The sequence below is a fragment of the Drosophila suzukii genome, chromosome 3, assembly GCF_043229965.1.
Source record: "Drosophila suzukii chromosome 3, CBGP_Dsuzu_IsoJpt1.0, whole genome shotgun sequence".
In the NCBI taxonomy this organism is placed as follows: Eukaryota; Metazoa; Arthropoda; class Insecta; order Diptera; family Drosophilidae; genus Drosophila; species Drosophila suzukii.
Genome location: NC_092082.1, coordinates 34,634,200 through 34,650,906, shown reverse-complemented (window position 1 = coordinate 34,650,906; position 16,707 = coordinate 34,634,200). Strand labels below are relative to the sequence as shown.

Sequence of the window (16,707 nt, the reverse complement as noted above, 5' to 3'; positions counted from 1 at the left end):
AATAGAACTGAGTTTAGCAATACCGCGATAGTTTGAGATATCGGACTTGTTCCCTTTTTTAAACAATGGGATAATAAAGGATTCCTTCCATATGGATGGAAATCTACATTGACCAAGGGACAGATTAAATATCAATGTTAAGGGAAGAGCAAGATAAGACGAACAATTCCTAAGTATACAACTTGGTATTCTATCAGGACCCGGTGAAAATAAGAGATTAAGAGTATTAAGACTTTGAAGAACATCAGATACATCAATCACTGGTTTGAAGATAGAGTTCAAATGAGGTAGCGGGTATGGATAATCTTTGATAATGACATTATTGCATTTCGTATAAGTGGATTGAAAATAGTCTGCGAATAAGTTGCAAATATCATTATCATCAGATGCTACCTTGTTATTGAGAAAGAAAGAGGGAGGGCAGCACCTAGATTTTCGTTAAGAATTGACGAAAGAAAAAAAATGCTTATGATTACTTTTGAAATCCCGCTTACAACGAGACAGGTAATTTTTGTAACAATCAGTATTGTACTGGACAAATTCCACCTTAGCTGCGCTATATTTGGTGAAGTCTGTCTGTAAGCCGGATATTTTGAACCGTTTAAATAGTCTTGTTTTTTTATTCTTCAGATAAGAAAGTTGACGGTTAAACCATGGAGAGCTGTAACAATTCTTCATGGAGGAAAGAGGGACATGTTCTTCAAATAGACGGTAAAGGATCTCATAAAAGTACCTAACTGCATCATCAACAGGAAGGTCAACTAGAAAGGACCAGCTTACTGTCGATAAAGATTCCACTAGTCTGCCATAATCAGTCCTCTTAAAACACAAACTAGGCTGTACATTTATTGCAGTCCTAGGATTATTAAAAAATCCACTAATACAGAGCTGAAGGGTAGGATGATCACAATCTTCAGGTAAAGATAGTGGCGAAATACGACTGACTTCAGCATCGCTACTCTCAAAAACAAAGATTAAGTCAAGAAGACGACCAATATGATTGGGAATCCTGTTAACTTGCTGCAAAGATAGTTCAACCAGACCATCAATAAAATCATTTTGCATCCTAGGAATCATTGCCAATGAGTCCTTACTCTCCAACCAAGAGATATTGGGAAGATTAAAGTCACCAAGCACAATAAGTTGGTCAGTTTCAGTAAGCAACAAGGAGATAGAATGTATGGCGGACAGGTGCAATAGATACACGTTAAATTCAGAGCCAGGAGATATATACGAGCTGGTTAAAAAATGTTTCTTCTTGGGAAAGATAATTTTACGGAAATAAATTCAATACCTGATGATTCAGAAATATCAACAAACTCAGAAGTTAAATTGGATTTGACTCCAATAAGAACGCCGCTTCCTCGACGGGTCTGACGATCCTTCCGATAAACAAAAAAGTTATTAGACAAAACCTCACTATCGTGTACGGATGGGTTAAGCCAGGTCTCAGTGAGTACAATGACATTGGCCTCAAAAATTGAACTATTTATATAAAGCGTAGAGAGTTTACTAAGAAGCCCCCGAATATTCTGATAGTGAATTAGGAAATTTAGTTTTTTGAATTTATATCCGAATTTTTACCGACAAAGAAGTCATGGAAAGGGAGCTATTGTTTTTTTTTTTATATACTCATGGACAATTATATCAGCAGGCCAAAAATTGGGGCAAAGAAGTTTAGAGAACAGCCCATCCGGAACAAGTATTTTAAATGAAGAGTAATCTCTTATCTGTTTAAAATTAAATTTGGTGATGTCAATACCATTTTGATTGGGAAGGGAGAGGTTTGTGACAATATGATGCATAACGTCATTTACTGTTATTGCTGCATTCAACCTAGACACAAAAATAGATTTCCTAGGTACCATGACAGTGAGTGGTACCGGAGAAGAGAGAGCAGGGCTATGCGTGTTTTTCCTAGGGATCATGCTAGTAAGTGGGACAGGAGGAGGTGCAAGGGTATTAGCTATAGGCAGTAAAAGGTGCGGCAGAGCCCCGGAAGTGGCAACAGCCGGTGAACGGTTAGTAGGCCTTAATGACTCAGGCGAAACTACAGTCCCCGAATCTGGCAGCGATTGCCCCGTGGGGTCATTCGTTGATGACTCGATCCCATTGGGATCATCCTCGTCGCACGACACATAGCCTGCAGTGGGGCTGGGAAGAGAGAGGTTGGTCGAGAGATCTGGAACGTGTAAAGAGACATTAGGCAGTGTAGGACTACGATTTATATTTAATGAAGATTGACTTAGAAGAATCCGACCTTTAAAGTTGGAGTCGCAAACTTTAAATCGACTTAATAAGTCCGTAAATCCAGCACGTAATGCCTGGAACTCCAGTTCCGTTTGCCTCATAAATGCTCTTATATCGATTTTGATATGTAGGCATGTAGGGCACGCCCAGTCCAGGTTAGCATTAGATCTAGTGCGATCAGCAATTTGGGCAGCACTATGCCCAAAGTCTGCACATTTTGAATGTGCAATGTTCTCACATAAACAGCAACTAACAATTGGCTGCCGAGAAGTGATTTTACCAACAAATTGGCAACCAACAACAGGCAGACATTGTTTACAAGTTGAGGTCAGTTAAATGTAGAATGTAGAAAAAGTAGGAAGCTTTAGATGAGTGCCAACAAACAGCTGTGTGGCTTTGCAAAACGCAGAGGAAAGATAAGAAAAGAGAGCGGTAAGACCAATTCAGCAAAGACCCGTTAACTCGAAAATGAGAGCCGGTGACTGAAGTTGGGAGAATGTAGCAGAGCGAACGGTGTGAGAGAGCGCCAAAACAACAATATAAATAAGAAACAACAACAATGCACAAAGCACCCGCGTCTTTAACTATTATCCAATATAATAATAAAGATAATGGTTTTAACACAAATAACTAAATTGCATGCAAACGGCGGCCTCAACCGAGTTGAAAATGAAACTTTGGGAATATATCAGATCGGTAATTTAGACACTAGGCGAATAAATGTGGGAGCAAATATAAAACGCGTCCGTGTACAACAGAGACCGAATTCCGAATGCCATCTATGTGTATATTGACGGAGTTTTCCATTTGGTGTGGGAGGCTGTCCCAGTCTGAGCGGGTAGGAATGAAAACCTTGTACTCTTTTTCAAAGTTGACTATGGGTGGGACGTAGTCTGCTATGTGTGGATTTCTGATTGGTTAGTAGAATAGAGCGACCAGTTGAGCCTGTCGTCCGGGCCGCTGCTTCACGGAGCCTCAGTGCTCAGCTCAGCAGGTCTAGAGTTTCAAGGTTGAGGATTGTATTCAATGCTTCAGTGGCGGTGGTGCGGTGCGCCCCACTGATGCAGAGCTCTGCGCTTCTTTGGATCTTGTCCAGAATCTTAAGGTTGCAATTCTTTTCTGGGGAAAGCCACCAAAAGATTTTCAGTACAGAAGAATTGGCCTGACTATGGCAGTGAACTGTTGCGGGGGAGAAACCCCACTTTTTCCCTATAGGTTTTTTGCATGAGAAGAGTGCTATGGATCGTATACGTGTGCGGTCTGTGATATTGTCGGTCTAGTTGAGTTAGGGTTGAGGGTTAGGCGAGTTTTTTGTAGTTTTGTGAGAGTTGAACTTGGTATTTTATATGTTTGGGAAATAGAACTAGTTCGGTCTTTTCTGGATAAGCAGAGAAAGTGGATAGGGCTGACTCCATCATGTTGCAGAGAGTTTGGGGAATCCTTGTAGTAGGATAGCCATGGCGTCCGCGAAGGCTACTACTTTAGTGCCCGCCTCCTCTAGTTACAGGAGTTTATTAACTAGTATAACTCATAGAAGAGGGGAGGGTACACCACTCTGCGGGGTTCCTCTACTGACAGTCCTGGTCGATTGTGCTGATCCCATAGTGAAGTACACTACCCTACTGGTAAGCATGGTATGTATGAGTCCCACTATACATATATAAATTTTGCCACGACCACTCTTACGCCCATTACGCTTAAATCTTTCTACCGCCCACATAACCATATATGGAGATCAAGGGCAGGTGGCGCATTTCAATCTCGCTTTGCTGCTTGCATATCTCCATTTCTAACGCCATTGTGATCGACTACTATTTCTGCTGAAGGCTGTCAGGAATTGGATCATCCCACTCTAACTTAAGCAGCCAAGTCTGTTTTATGAGAATTTTGTCTTTTGTGACAACAGGACAAATGAGAACGAGAGGATCATTTAGGCGAGCAGTAAGGGACAGCGTAGTTTTTTTTTGTTGGCGAATAGCTTTTACACATCTCTCGCAAAGAAAACTTAAAGACGTCATGTTTTGCGTTCCAAACGAGCGTTTGTGTCTTCGTGCTCCCCGGCAGATACATCTGTAGACTGATTAAGATCTATCAGCAGCTCACAATTGGTTGCCCACTTCGAGAGAACAAGCCCGGCCGAGTCTAAGGTTTCAACTAATTCGTTTCGCATTGGCGAAAGTTCTTCCATTGTATCCGCGCCTGACAAAAGGTCATCAACTTAGAAGTTCGTTGATAAATCTAAAGATCTTAGAGGCTCAGAAACTGGGTCACTAAGATACATGAGGCAGCGGATAGGTAGGAACGGTGCGCAGGCCGTGCCGTATGTAACGGTATTCAAACGATAGAATTGTAATTTTTCATCCTTATACTGCCTTCAAACTGTTAGTTGAATATTACGATGGGATTTAGTTATTTCCACCTGTATGTACATCTTAACGATGTCGGCTGTAATAGAGTATTTGCAAAGGCGAAACCTTAGTAATATAGCGTATAGACACTACTGTATAGTTGGTCCGATCATGAGCAACTCGTTCAATGACACTTGAGAGCTTGTCTTCCTGGATGGAAGGAATGAACGTCAAGTGGCCTAAGAATATGTACTCCTTTTTGAACATAATTTGCTCTGGTGTGTAACATTGAGGTAATCTGTTTGAAATTTGTTTTTGAAGACTTGCACCTACTTGATACGATCCATCCAAATACGGAGTTTTTTAAATCTGGACCATGAGATTCTTGCTTAAATTTCTCTTTCTTTAACAACACGAAAAATGCGTCAGCACCAAGCAATATTTCAATTCTGTGAGGTTTGTGGAGTAGTGGATCAGCTAACTGTATGTTGTCCAGTCTAACACTTGACCTTCCCTCTCTGGTTGGGACGATGATATTGACTTCAGAACAATAAGCTTAGCTCCTAATTGGAATGCCTGTGTTCGGGACTGTATAGTTGCTTGAACTACATGGCGAGCTGATACATTTGATTGACCTATTCCAAGAAGATTTGTGTCTAGAATTTTGGATAGCTCCTCTGTTATAAAGTTCACCTGTGACCCCGAATCCAAAAGAACACGAGCAATATGTATTTGACCATTGCTAACTATAATGTTTACAAGGGCTGTGGCTAATATGATCTGATTTAAGTCGGCTGTCATCGCATGGTGCACGGCAGAGGTGGTCAAAGGTTGTGTCACGATCGGCTCGATAAAACAATTATATGCCTGGACTTCACGTCAGATTTTGTAAGCAAAGAACGTATTCGATCAAGAAAACAAAAGCACGGAGAGCCATTCGGCCTCTTTTACGACGCTGTTGTGTCACTACTTGACAAGAGTTCAGTTAAGATGGATGATATAGAGGTATTAGAAATCCTCGAAAACAATCTTCTACCTGAAGGCCGCCAACTGTTACTATACCAGCCAATCCATTCAGTCAGTCACCTTCGAAAGCTAGTACAGATGGAAGAATCTCATGCCAAGGAACTCAGCTTCAAATCAGAATCGCCTTCCAAAGTTACACCCATAGCATTGGAACTGTGATGTACAAGGCCACAGCTGGGAAAATTGTCTGGCAGATCGACGTGTTTTTTGTTATTGGTGCCGGGCATTTATCTTATACAAGCCGCAATTCAAAACTTGTCTTAATCACCGGTCGGAAAACCGCTGGGAGCAGCCAGCAAGAAAACGTTGCTCCCGAAATCTTAAGGGGGTGTTTTCATCAAATGATTCCACAATAAAGGGTGATGATATAAAACGTTCAAATGAAAATTTCGAAGTCCCAAAAACAGAAGAACGTCGTCGTCGATTTAAACTATACCACGAGCGATTAGCTAGATATTAAGAAATTAAAAATGAAATTTTCAATGAAGAGCCTCGAATTAGTGAAAATAAGCGTAATACGTTAGGGTTAGGTTAGGTAGGTATGGTTGGGGATTAGAAACTAATCCCACCACTTAGGCCACACTGGGCCTTTGTGATACCATGTGATCTCTGTTCAGAACCTTTTCCCTAGCTCATCAGTTAATGGGTTTCTCGAATCAGGTCTTTTTTAAAAATATAACAGTTTGGGATTGTGTTCAATGTTCTCCTCTTCGTGTACTTGCTTACAGCTGCGACAGTACACGTGGTTGCTGAGTCCCAGCCTACGCGCGTGAGTCCCTAAAAGACAATGGCGCGTGAGGTTATTAATTAGAGCGGATATGTCATATTGTAGGAAATGTTGCATTGTAGGAAAGTTTTGGTTTTTTCTCGTGTTATAATTTGGCCAAATGAGCCTGGAAGTGTGGCATGTTGAGATTGTGTTCCATCGGTTGTTGGAGAGGGTGAACAATCTTTGCTTGAAGAGGAGCTTACAGGTAGCCGTGGGCATACCCACCGTGCCCTTATTCCGAAGAATATCGGTGGTTGTCCCTGGTCCTGCTACCTTGTCTGCTATGCAGTTGCCCTCAATATTACGGTGTCCAGGCACCCAGATGAGGTTGATTCTTATATGAGGGGCCATCTCGTTCAGAGATTTGCGTTACTGAGTTATTTGTTTAGGAGGGACATGACTTCCTGGATCGACATGACTTCCGCCAAGGAAACATTATAGTGATCTGGTAGGCGAAATGAGACTTTTATAACTAGTTCAGGGGAGAATATTCCCCCACATGTTTGCAAGATAAAACTTAAAGCCATTTGTGTGTATATTGACGGCGTTTTCCATTTGGTGTGGGAGGTTGTCCCAGTCTGAGGGGGTAGGAATGAAAACCTTGCACTCTTCTTCGAAGTTGACTATGGGTGGGTCGTAGTCTGTTATGTGTGGATTTCTGATTGGTTAGTAGAATAGAGCGACCAGTTGAGCCTGTCGAGCCTCAGTGCTCAGCTCAGCAGGTCCTGAGTTTCAAGGTTGAGGATTGTATTCAATGCTTCAGTGGCGGTGGTGCGGTGCTCCCCACTGATGCAGAGCTCTGCGCTTCTTTGGATCTTGTCCAGAATCTTAAGGTTGCAATTCTTTTCTGGGTAAAGCCACCAAACGATTTTCAGTACAGAAGAATTGGCCTGACTATGCCAGTGAACTGTTGCGGGGGAGAATCCCCACTTTTTCCCTATAGGTTTTTTGCATGAGAAGAGTGCTATGGATCGTATACGTGTGCGGTCTGTGATATTGTCTGTCTAGTTGAGTTAGGGTTGAGGGTTAGGCGAGTTTTTTGTAGTTTTGGGAGAGTTGAACTTGGTATTTTATATTTTTGGGAAATAGAACTAGTTCGGTCTTTTCTGGTTAAGCAGAGAAAGTGGATAGGGCTGACTCCATCAGGTTGCAGAGAGTTTGGGGAATCCTTGTAGTAGGATAGCCACGGCGTCCGCGAAGGCTACTACCTTAGTGCCCGCCTCCTCTAGAAGTTACAGGAGTTTGTTAACTAGTATGACTCATAGAAGAGGGGAGGGTACACCACTCTGCGGGGTTACTCTACTGACAGTCCTGGTCGATTGTGCTGATCCCATAGTGAAGTACACTACCCTACTGGTAAGCATGGTATGTATGAGTCCCACTATAGGCCGCCCAATGCCCAGTTCAGTAAGAGCTCCAGTGATAGTCGCTGAGGTGACGCTGTTGAACGCGCCTTCTATGTCTAGGAAAGCTGCCAGAGAGTATTCCTTGTTGCGTGATCCCCTCTCTATACAAGATACTATGGAGAGGATCTGTCTTTACGTCACGCATGCTGTACATTGGAGAGTAGGCTTTGGTTGGTAGTTATCCTGATGAGGGTGTCTATTAGCTTTTCCAGGGTCTTCAACAAGAAGCAGAAGAGACTTATCGGACGGAAGTCCTTTGGGACTTCATCCATCCATCTGGATGGTATGTGCTTAGTGCTAGGCAGCTGTGGGAGATGACTATCAGCCAAGGGAGGGATGTGTATAGAGTCAGTTGTAGTTGGGCTCGTCAGGGCTTAAAAGACTTGATAGCCCACTAAAAGAGTTGATAACTCACTTGATGCGGTCAGGACCCGTCGAGGTTTAATTTATATTTTCATACGTCTATATAACTTTTTATGTCCCTAACAACATCCGTTCGCTTCGCGAGTGCATAGTGATTGTTTTGTGTTTAAATTAACAAAATTAGTTTGCACGTCTAATCTCTGTGCAGTGTTTGTTGTTATTGTTTTTTTCTAATTTCCTTCTTCTTTTCTTCCAAACGCTGTTTGGAGCGGTAAGTGTCTAAACGGTAGTTACCCGCTCTCCCGCACTCCCGCTTATAACTTTGTTTTTGGAACATCTAAAACTTACGCTCCCCCAGCTTACTTACTCCCGCTCATTCTCTCCCGCTCTCTAACTCTCTCTTTTACTTGCGTAGCTTTATTCTCTTGGCACTGTGGTTCGGAATATCGCGATAATGGCTGTCTGCAACTTAAAGAAATGCAAGTCGTTAATTTCGGCTGGACAACAGAGCATTCCGTGCCATTCGTGTGAGAATATTTTTCATGCAAAATGCCTTGGCTATTCGGGACTGGTACGCGATGCAATCGACATGAGAAGTGGCTTGCGCTACTATTGTGATGAATGCATTGCTTATGAAACCCAGACACTCTCTATAAGGCGGCTTACAAAAAGCACTGTTACGGAATTAATCCGGAACAGCCGTAAAAATACGGATCTGCTTGTGGCGCTTGAGTCGCAGCTCACTAGCCGTATGCTATCTGAGCCCGATTCTCCTAAGCGAAAAAAGATCGCGGTCGATAGACAACCCACGGTAGCCGCTAGTGTAACTCTCTCTGGCGATCCGGGGTCTGCAGCACAGCAGTCGATATCAGCCGCCGCACAAATGGTACTGAGATCGAAAGCTAAAAAAGATTCGGTTTCCGAATGCAAAGGACGCGAGATTTTGCCGCATGAGACGCCCGAAAAATCTGCTATAAACAATACTTTAATAATTCCAACGCCGCATGTTGACTTAACGTCCGGAGTACCGAATGAAACTGGTAGTGCAGCCGTAAATGCCGTAGTACCAAAACCTGTCACATGCGTGGTACCTAAAACAGTCACCTGTGTACCGCAGCGGAAACAAATTTTTGTTTCTCGGCTAAATCCTGACCTTTCATCGCTGGACATTACGGCCTATATCCGTAACAAAGTTCAGATTGATGATCTAAAGGTTGAACGATTTAATTTTCCATATGCTAGGGAAGTATCATCTTTTAAGATCGGTGTTCCCTGTGCTCATTTTGCAACTATGTGCTCAGCCAATTTTTGGCCTATTGGCATTTTTGTTAAAGAGTACGAAGCTAAAAAAAAGAAAATTCGTTCAAAGGAAGTTGGAAATCCCTTTAAAGAGCCATCCACATCTACATCCTCATCTATCTCAAAAAACTAGATTCTTTTCTTCAGCTTTATTATCAGAATACAAGAGGTTTACAAAGTAAGTTGACCAAATTGTATACTGATAGTTTTTCCTTGTCTTCCCATGTTATTGTTTTTACTGAAACCTGGTTAAAACCGGAAGTTCTAAGTTCCGAAGTTTTTCCAAGTAAGTACACAACTTACAGGCTTGATCGTCCGTCCCGACGTGGAGGTGGAGTTTTAATTGCAGTTGACTCAGAATTAACGTCTGAAGTAATAACGTCCGACGAAATAAATGACATTGAATTTCTGTGTATAAAACTATCCCTTCCGGGTATTTCTATATACATAACATGTTCATATATTCCGCCATCATCGGAATTCCCGACATATGCGAATCATCTGTCCGCTATCCAGTTTATTTCAAGTAAACTATCAGATAGGGATCAGTTAATAGTTTTAGGTGACTTTAATATACCTAGGGCGACATGGTCCACCGTCGAAACCTCAAATATATTGTTACCTTCAACGCAGCATGATTTTCTTGACGGTTTGCTTGATATTTCATTGTCTCAAGTAAATCATGTATTAAATTTCTTAGGACGATTACTGGATCTATGCTTTGTTTCCAGTCCAGATTGTGTCTGCATAGCTAGAACCTCTGCAATTACTTTACCAGAAGACCCTTATCACCCAACGCTAGAGCTGACTATTGACACGGGTACAAAAGTGTATGAAGTATCTGAAAAAATAGCTAAACGCATCCCCTGCTTTCGTAAAGCGAACTTTGCACTCATCAATAGCCTTATAGCTTGCTCGGATTGGTCCAATCTGTACTTAAGTACTAATATAAATGAAGCGGTTAATATATTTTATAACATATTAAACGAAGTTTTTGATACATGCGTTCCTACGTATTATCCTAAAATTTCAAACCAACCTCCGTGGTTTAACAAAGAGCTGGCACGACTTAAAAATGTAAAGTCTAGACTCTACAAAAAGTTTAGAGCTTCAGGTTCACAAGCTGCCTTTTCCCGATACTTAAGTGCTCGGTCTGATTTCACCGTGCTTAACGCCCAGTGTTATAAAAACTATTTAGCTCGTTGCAAGACCCAGTTTACCCTGGATCCAAAACAGTTTTATAATTTTGTTAACACAAAGCGTAAATCTTCTAGTTACCCATCATCACTTAAATTTGAAAATTCGGCTGCTAGCACTGATCAAGCTATAGCCGATCTTTTTGCACAGTTTTTTCAAACCACCTATTCAACATCAAGTCCTCCAGATCAGTCTTACCCATATGTCATTCCTAAATCAAACTTTATTTGTTGTCCTGTTATAAGTAAAAGCTCACTTCTTTTAGAATTGCAAAGGGTCAAACCAGTCTACTCTCCGGGTCCTGACGGAGTCCCTGGATGTGTGCTTAGGTATTGCGCTGAGACTTTGTGTAGACCATTGCACAAACTGTTTACTTTGTCTTTAGAAACATCCGATTTCCCACACAGATGGAAGGAATCGTTTGTTATCCCGCTTCATAAAAAAGGGAGTAAATTGAACGCATGTAATTACAGAGGTATTTCAAAGCTATCAGCTATACCGAAGCTCTTTGAGAACATTATTACGCCTCATTTACAACACAGTTGTAGGTCCCTTATTTCCTCTTGTCAACACGGATTTATAAAACGTAGGTCAACGACAACCAACCTTTTGGAGTTTACTTCTTTTTTAGGGTTTTCAGGTGATCTTCTTAGGTGGATTTTAAGTTATTTGAATGATAGGACTCAAAGGGTCATTTTGAAAAACTCTTTGTCATCCCTAATCCGAGTTACTTCCGGTGTACCACAAGGAAGTCATCTCGGTCCGCTCCTGTTTACATTATTTATAAATGACCTTCCATTAGTCTTAACGAAGTCACGGGTTCTTATGTACGCAGATGACGTTAAGTTGTGCCTGCAATATAATGACCCCGCACAAAGTTTAGCTTTACAATCGGATCTAAATGCATTTCAAACATGGTGCATGGATAATGAATTGAATTTAAATGGTTCTAAGTGTAAACTAATGACCTTTTTTCGTGTCAGCCCCCACTACTCAACGTATACTTTGAGTGGTTGTGCGTTAGATAGGATAACGCATGCTGGCGACCTTGGAGTCTACATGGATCCTAGACTTAAATTTTCCGATCACATTACTACTATGGTAAATAAAGCCAGGGGCGTGCTTGCATTTATCAAAAGGTGGTCGAAGGAATTCGATGATCCCTATGTCACAAAGACCTTGTTTATTTCATTAGTCCGACCAATTCTTGAGTACTGCGCTCCTGTTTGGAGTCCCCAATATGGGGTGCATATAGACCGGATTGAGTCTGTGCAAAAAAACTTCTTAATATTTGCCTTACGGAGACTTAACTGGGATACAAGCCTAATACTACCATCCTACTCTTGTAGACTACTTCCAATTAATTTACCATCGTTAGCTAACCGTAGAACTATGCTTGGTATTACGTTTATTAGAAATCTTATTCATGGTGATGTAGAGAGTCCCGAGTTACTGGGTCGCCTGCATTTTAATGTGCCAAATAGATTCACTAGAAACTATATTCCTTTAGTATTAAATCACTGTATCTCTAATTACGCAATGCATGAACCTTTTAGAGTACTTTGCAATGATTATAATAGACTATATCATCTAATATCTACTACTGACTCACTTCCTATCTTTAAATCAATAATACTATCCTCCCTAGTAACAAATTAGTTTTACTTGATGTATTTTGTCTATTCGTATTGACCTGTATTTTTAATTGTCTATTGTTACATTGTCTTTTTCTTTGTCCGCGATTATGTTTACTCGCCCAAAACGGTAATGGGCTCCGCGCGTAACAAGCTTTGCTTGGTGTCGTAGGGCCACTTGTTTGTACTGACCATAGTGCATATACGTCCAAAGTGAAAAAAAAAAAGTGAAATGGTATAATTTCCAGGAAGATTCGCTGTTGTTGTATTTTGCTCTATTAAATCAAGTTATGCACTCTGTTTTAAGGTTCGCCAGGGCTGTGTTCCACCATGGCGGTTTGTGATTTGCTTTGACTGTTCTGCTTGGGCAAGCCCATTTTATGGACTCACCGCAGATGTCAGTGAAAGTATTAACAAGGTTTTCTAGCTCTTGACCGTTGAGTACGTGCGTCGGTGGAGCATGTAAGTTTTTCTTCTTCTTTTTGTAGTAGCCCCGGTGTCTTAGATTAGTAATGTTATCGGCGGGAGGGCAGTCCAGAGTAATTGTAAATTCTTTGTACCGGTGTCTGATAACGAGTGTCCGACCCCCACCTTCCACGCTTCGAGCTGGTTAAGGAGGGGATCAGATATTTGTGTAATGTGTAAGACTTCCCTCCTATTTCTAATGATGAAAGTTGGGTCATTACTTTTGTTGCAGGTGAAAAGGTTTGATTGATCAGTTACCCACCCCTGTCGTTTGTGTTTGTACTTCCCCATTGCGTGTGGTGTGAGTTAGCGTCTCCTCCCAGGATTAGTTCCTTAGATGAGTGTGCATGTATGAGTTGATGTGTTATGGCGTTTGGTAATGGCCCGTCATAGTGAGTGTGTTTGGTTTGATGAGTGGTGAGGTCGCCTTTGCTGAACTATGGAATAAGATAAGCGTTAATGTGTGTCTTGGTAAGAATGCAGGTTCTGGTTTTACCCTTACCCTTGGTGTAAAATAGCTTGTATACGGGGGTTGATAAGCCACAGAAGTTCTTACCAACAATATATGTCTATTGAATGAGAACTACGTCTTTTTTCCCCGTTGCCAGGCGGATGAGGAGGGCAGCGGATGCTGCCTTGCTGTGGTGCAGGAAACTGCACCATCTTTAGGACCGTGATCGGGCTGGGTACCCTCCGCTTCCTCCGCTATGTCCTGAAAAGCAGTGCGCCCCGGGGGGGTCGTGCCCTAAGTGCACAGCTGCTTCAGGCTTTCGGTGAGCTCTGAGTCAATTGACACGTACCCTGTATGGGTGGCCTCCTCGTGTTCCATTTCGTCGTCACTCGAGGGTCCATATGATGCGCAGGCAACCAGGTTGTCTGCCGCTAGCTTGTCCGTGTCTTAGATGGGAAGCTGCACCTTGTTGAACCCATAGTTCAGCCGATTCTGTTGCGCTGCGAGGGGTTCCAGGCAAGCATGGTTCAGGAGGATCACCACGTTCATGCTGACGCCCTCGGCTTTCTCCACCTTAATCACTTTCCAATCATCTGTCGGAAGCTTCGGGTTGAACCTAGTCAGGAGGCTCAGAATACCCTCTGGCTCCGAGGGTTCAGACGGCAGCCACACCCTCGCTCTCGGTCGAGACGGGATGGCTGCAGCCTCGCACACTGCCAGCTTGGCCCCGGGGTAGACCTCGCCAACCTTGTATATGGCAGCCTCGTAAGGCTTCACATTGCCCTGGTACCACCCCTCATCTGTGCAATCGGGTGGCGGACCTGGGTTTAAGTCCAGCAATTCCAGTGCCAGTGTCGCAAGTGCCCATCTAACCAGACCCCACTGGTTTCTTGAGATCCTGCTGCCGTCATCGTTCTGGTCGATAACGCCAATGATCTTCCGATCCTTTACAACTTCCGCAAAGGATCTAGACCATGTGCCGCGGTTGGTTGTTTTGGCCTTCGTGCTCGCTTGTCGCGTTAGTTCCTCTCGCTTCTCTCTCCTTCCCTCTCTCGCTTGTTGCTTAGCTTAGTGATTTAGCGATGTCTAAGTCTGGGATAACCGCCACTGCCCATGCTATATCTTCTTGGATTTTTTGGTAATCCTCCCTGACGCCTGCTCCTCTCGTATGGGGTTGGTGGTCAGACGTTGCTGTATGTCTTCTTTCGTTCCAGAAGTCCGGCTTGGTTGGGTGGGGTCCTCTTTAACTCCTTGGCCCTAGTGCTTACCACAAGATCAGCCCCTCAGGTTGGATTGGCTGGTTAGCCGCCCCTAGGCTGATGGGTGTTTTGGGCTGGTCCTTGCCTGGTTTCGGGGCTAATCGGCTGCGTTGTCCGCCGGCCATGGCTGGTGTAGAATTTACTTGGATGTGGCAGGAAGTATTAAGGCAATAATAATAAATAATAAATAATAAATAAATCAAACGCAAGCTGGGTCCGCAGTTCGTGAAGTGGATGATGATTAACAAGCCAAAAAGGTGGCAACTTTTAATTTAAAAGACATCCCAGTCGGACCTTCAGGCATGTGGTGCTTGATTCCACAATAACTTCCATAGAAAAAATTCAGGGGTTGGCATAAGCAGATTGTAACTCTTAAATTGTCCAAATAATAATGACTAAAATTAATAATAATGTGTAACGTACAACGGCCTTTAAAAGCATATAAAAATATATATATTTAAATGCAAACAGTACGTAAAAAAATATATATGTAAAAACAAAATATCTAAAATATATGTCAGAATCTATATTTTAAAAATAAGTGATTATTTGCGTACTATGTTAAAATACGTATATGTATATATGTATATATAGTATATGGAAAATTTTTTATAGATTTAGTTGTGGGCTTAATTAAAATAATTTATAACAAATTCAAGTCTACAAAAATCAACAAGGAAACACTAAGTTGAAAGTCAGGGATGCAACAATGCTATCTAATGCACTTGTTATTCGTCTCCACCCCTTGAATTTGGCGTGTTGCATATAAGTGTGACGGAAATCAAAAAAATTAAGTTTTTATCTGTTTTTAAACTATTGTTTACTGTAGTTTTTCTAACATAGTGGCAGTATAATGACATCTATGTATATGTAAATAAAACTAGACTTAAGCTTATAATATTTTTACCGGCGGGGCGTGCCAAAGTAGCGTGGGTGACCGTTGTTTTTGTATACGTAAGTTATATGACACATAATTTAGGGGCTGTTAACCAATTTATAAACAACTTTGAGCTGAGATCCAATTTCCAAGTAACTCTGACATACCCGGGATAAGTTCGTGGTCAGCTATTTCTGTCAACTACGCCTCCAAATTATTCCCACCCAGATCAGTTTCACGCAGTCCGCACCAAACGGATGCTGTAAACATCCAAGCCGATAATGTAAACATCGGAGACCCAAAGACCCCCAAAGCGAGCCCTGAGTCCGCTAACGTAAACAAATAGATCCCCAAAGGTCCGCTAATGTAAACACCAATTTCCGGCCGAATATGGACTTCAAATTTAATTGACAAATCGCATCCTCCTATTTTCCAACTCTCTTGAGTCATTCTCTTTATCAATTATAAATCTCTTAAGCCGATGATTGATTATTGATCATTGAACTAGAGGCGAGGAGTCCGTTTTTGGGATCCTAATCGAGAAGTTTAATAAGTAGAGTGAAAGAAGAAATAATAAAGCTTGTTATTTTTTATCAACATAAGGTGGAAATTAATAAATGCAATAATTCCCTTAAACTCTATACATTCGGCAAAAAAATAAAAAAGTTAATGTTGATTAAAAAAACTACGGTGGAAAATAACTAATGAAATAACCCCCTTAAATCTAAAATTACGATATAGTGATCGTAACAATAAATTCAATTAAATTCAAAAATATTTATAAAAAAAAATTAACAAAAAATCATTGAAACCATAATGAAAAAAAAACTATTTAAAGTAAACAGGCTGAGGAGCATTCCGTCGCCAAAAACAAACATTGAAAAAGAAGGAAGACCCCAAGTAAAAATCAAAAAACCAAAATGGAAGGACGACCCCAAGCAGGATCATTAACAAAGAGAAGGACGACCCCAACAGGATCAGCAAACAATGAGAAGATAAATAAGGAGGACGATTCGTGAGCGATACTACCTTATTTTTGTTATTATTATACGAGACTTTTTAAGAAAGGAAATATAAAAGAAAAGCGGAAGACTTAATTGCTGGGTTTTCGAAAAAGTTCTTAAAATGTCATAACCTTCAACCAGCCAGACTGGAGCAAATAAAAGACTCCACATGAATTCGTCTCAAAAAACTTTTTTTTCGATCAATCGATAAATATTAACTAATACATTTCAGTTAAAATTTTTTATCTAGCATACAAATTTTGGGCACCACAGATTTGAGCGGTTTGTGGGCGTTAAAGTGGGCGTGTTATCTTTGGGTAACAAACTTGCACTGCGTACAAGGCTACGGAATCTAAATC

General features: G+C 41.6%; 1 protein-coding gene and 1 long non-coding RNA gene across 6 annotated transcripts in view; both read right to left on the bottom strand.

The window, feature by feature from the left end:
- The window catches only part of RpL15 (ribosomal protein L15), a 330,472-nt gene that overhangs the window by 64,696 nt on the left and 249,069 nt on the right, over positions 1-16,707 (bottom strand). The window lies entirely within an intron of this gene.
- On the bottom strand, positions 268-14,891 carry LOC139353075 (uncharacterized). Its single transcript, XR_011604209.1, has 3 exons — positions 13,260-14,891; positions 13,020-13,194; positions 268-12,953 (listed from the first exon to the last, which is right to left on the bottom strand). It is a non-coding gene; the product is annotated as an uncharacterized lncRNA (long non-coding RNA).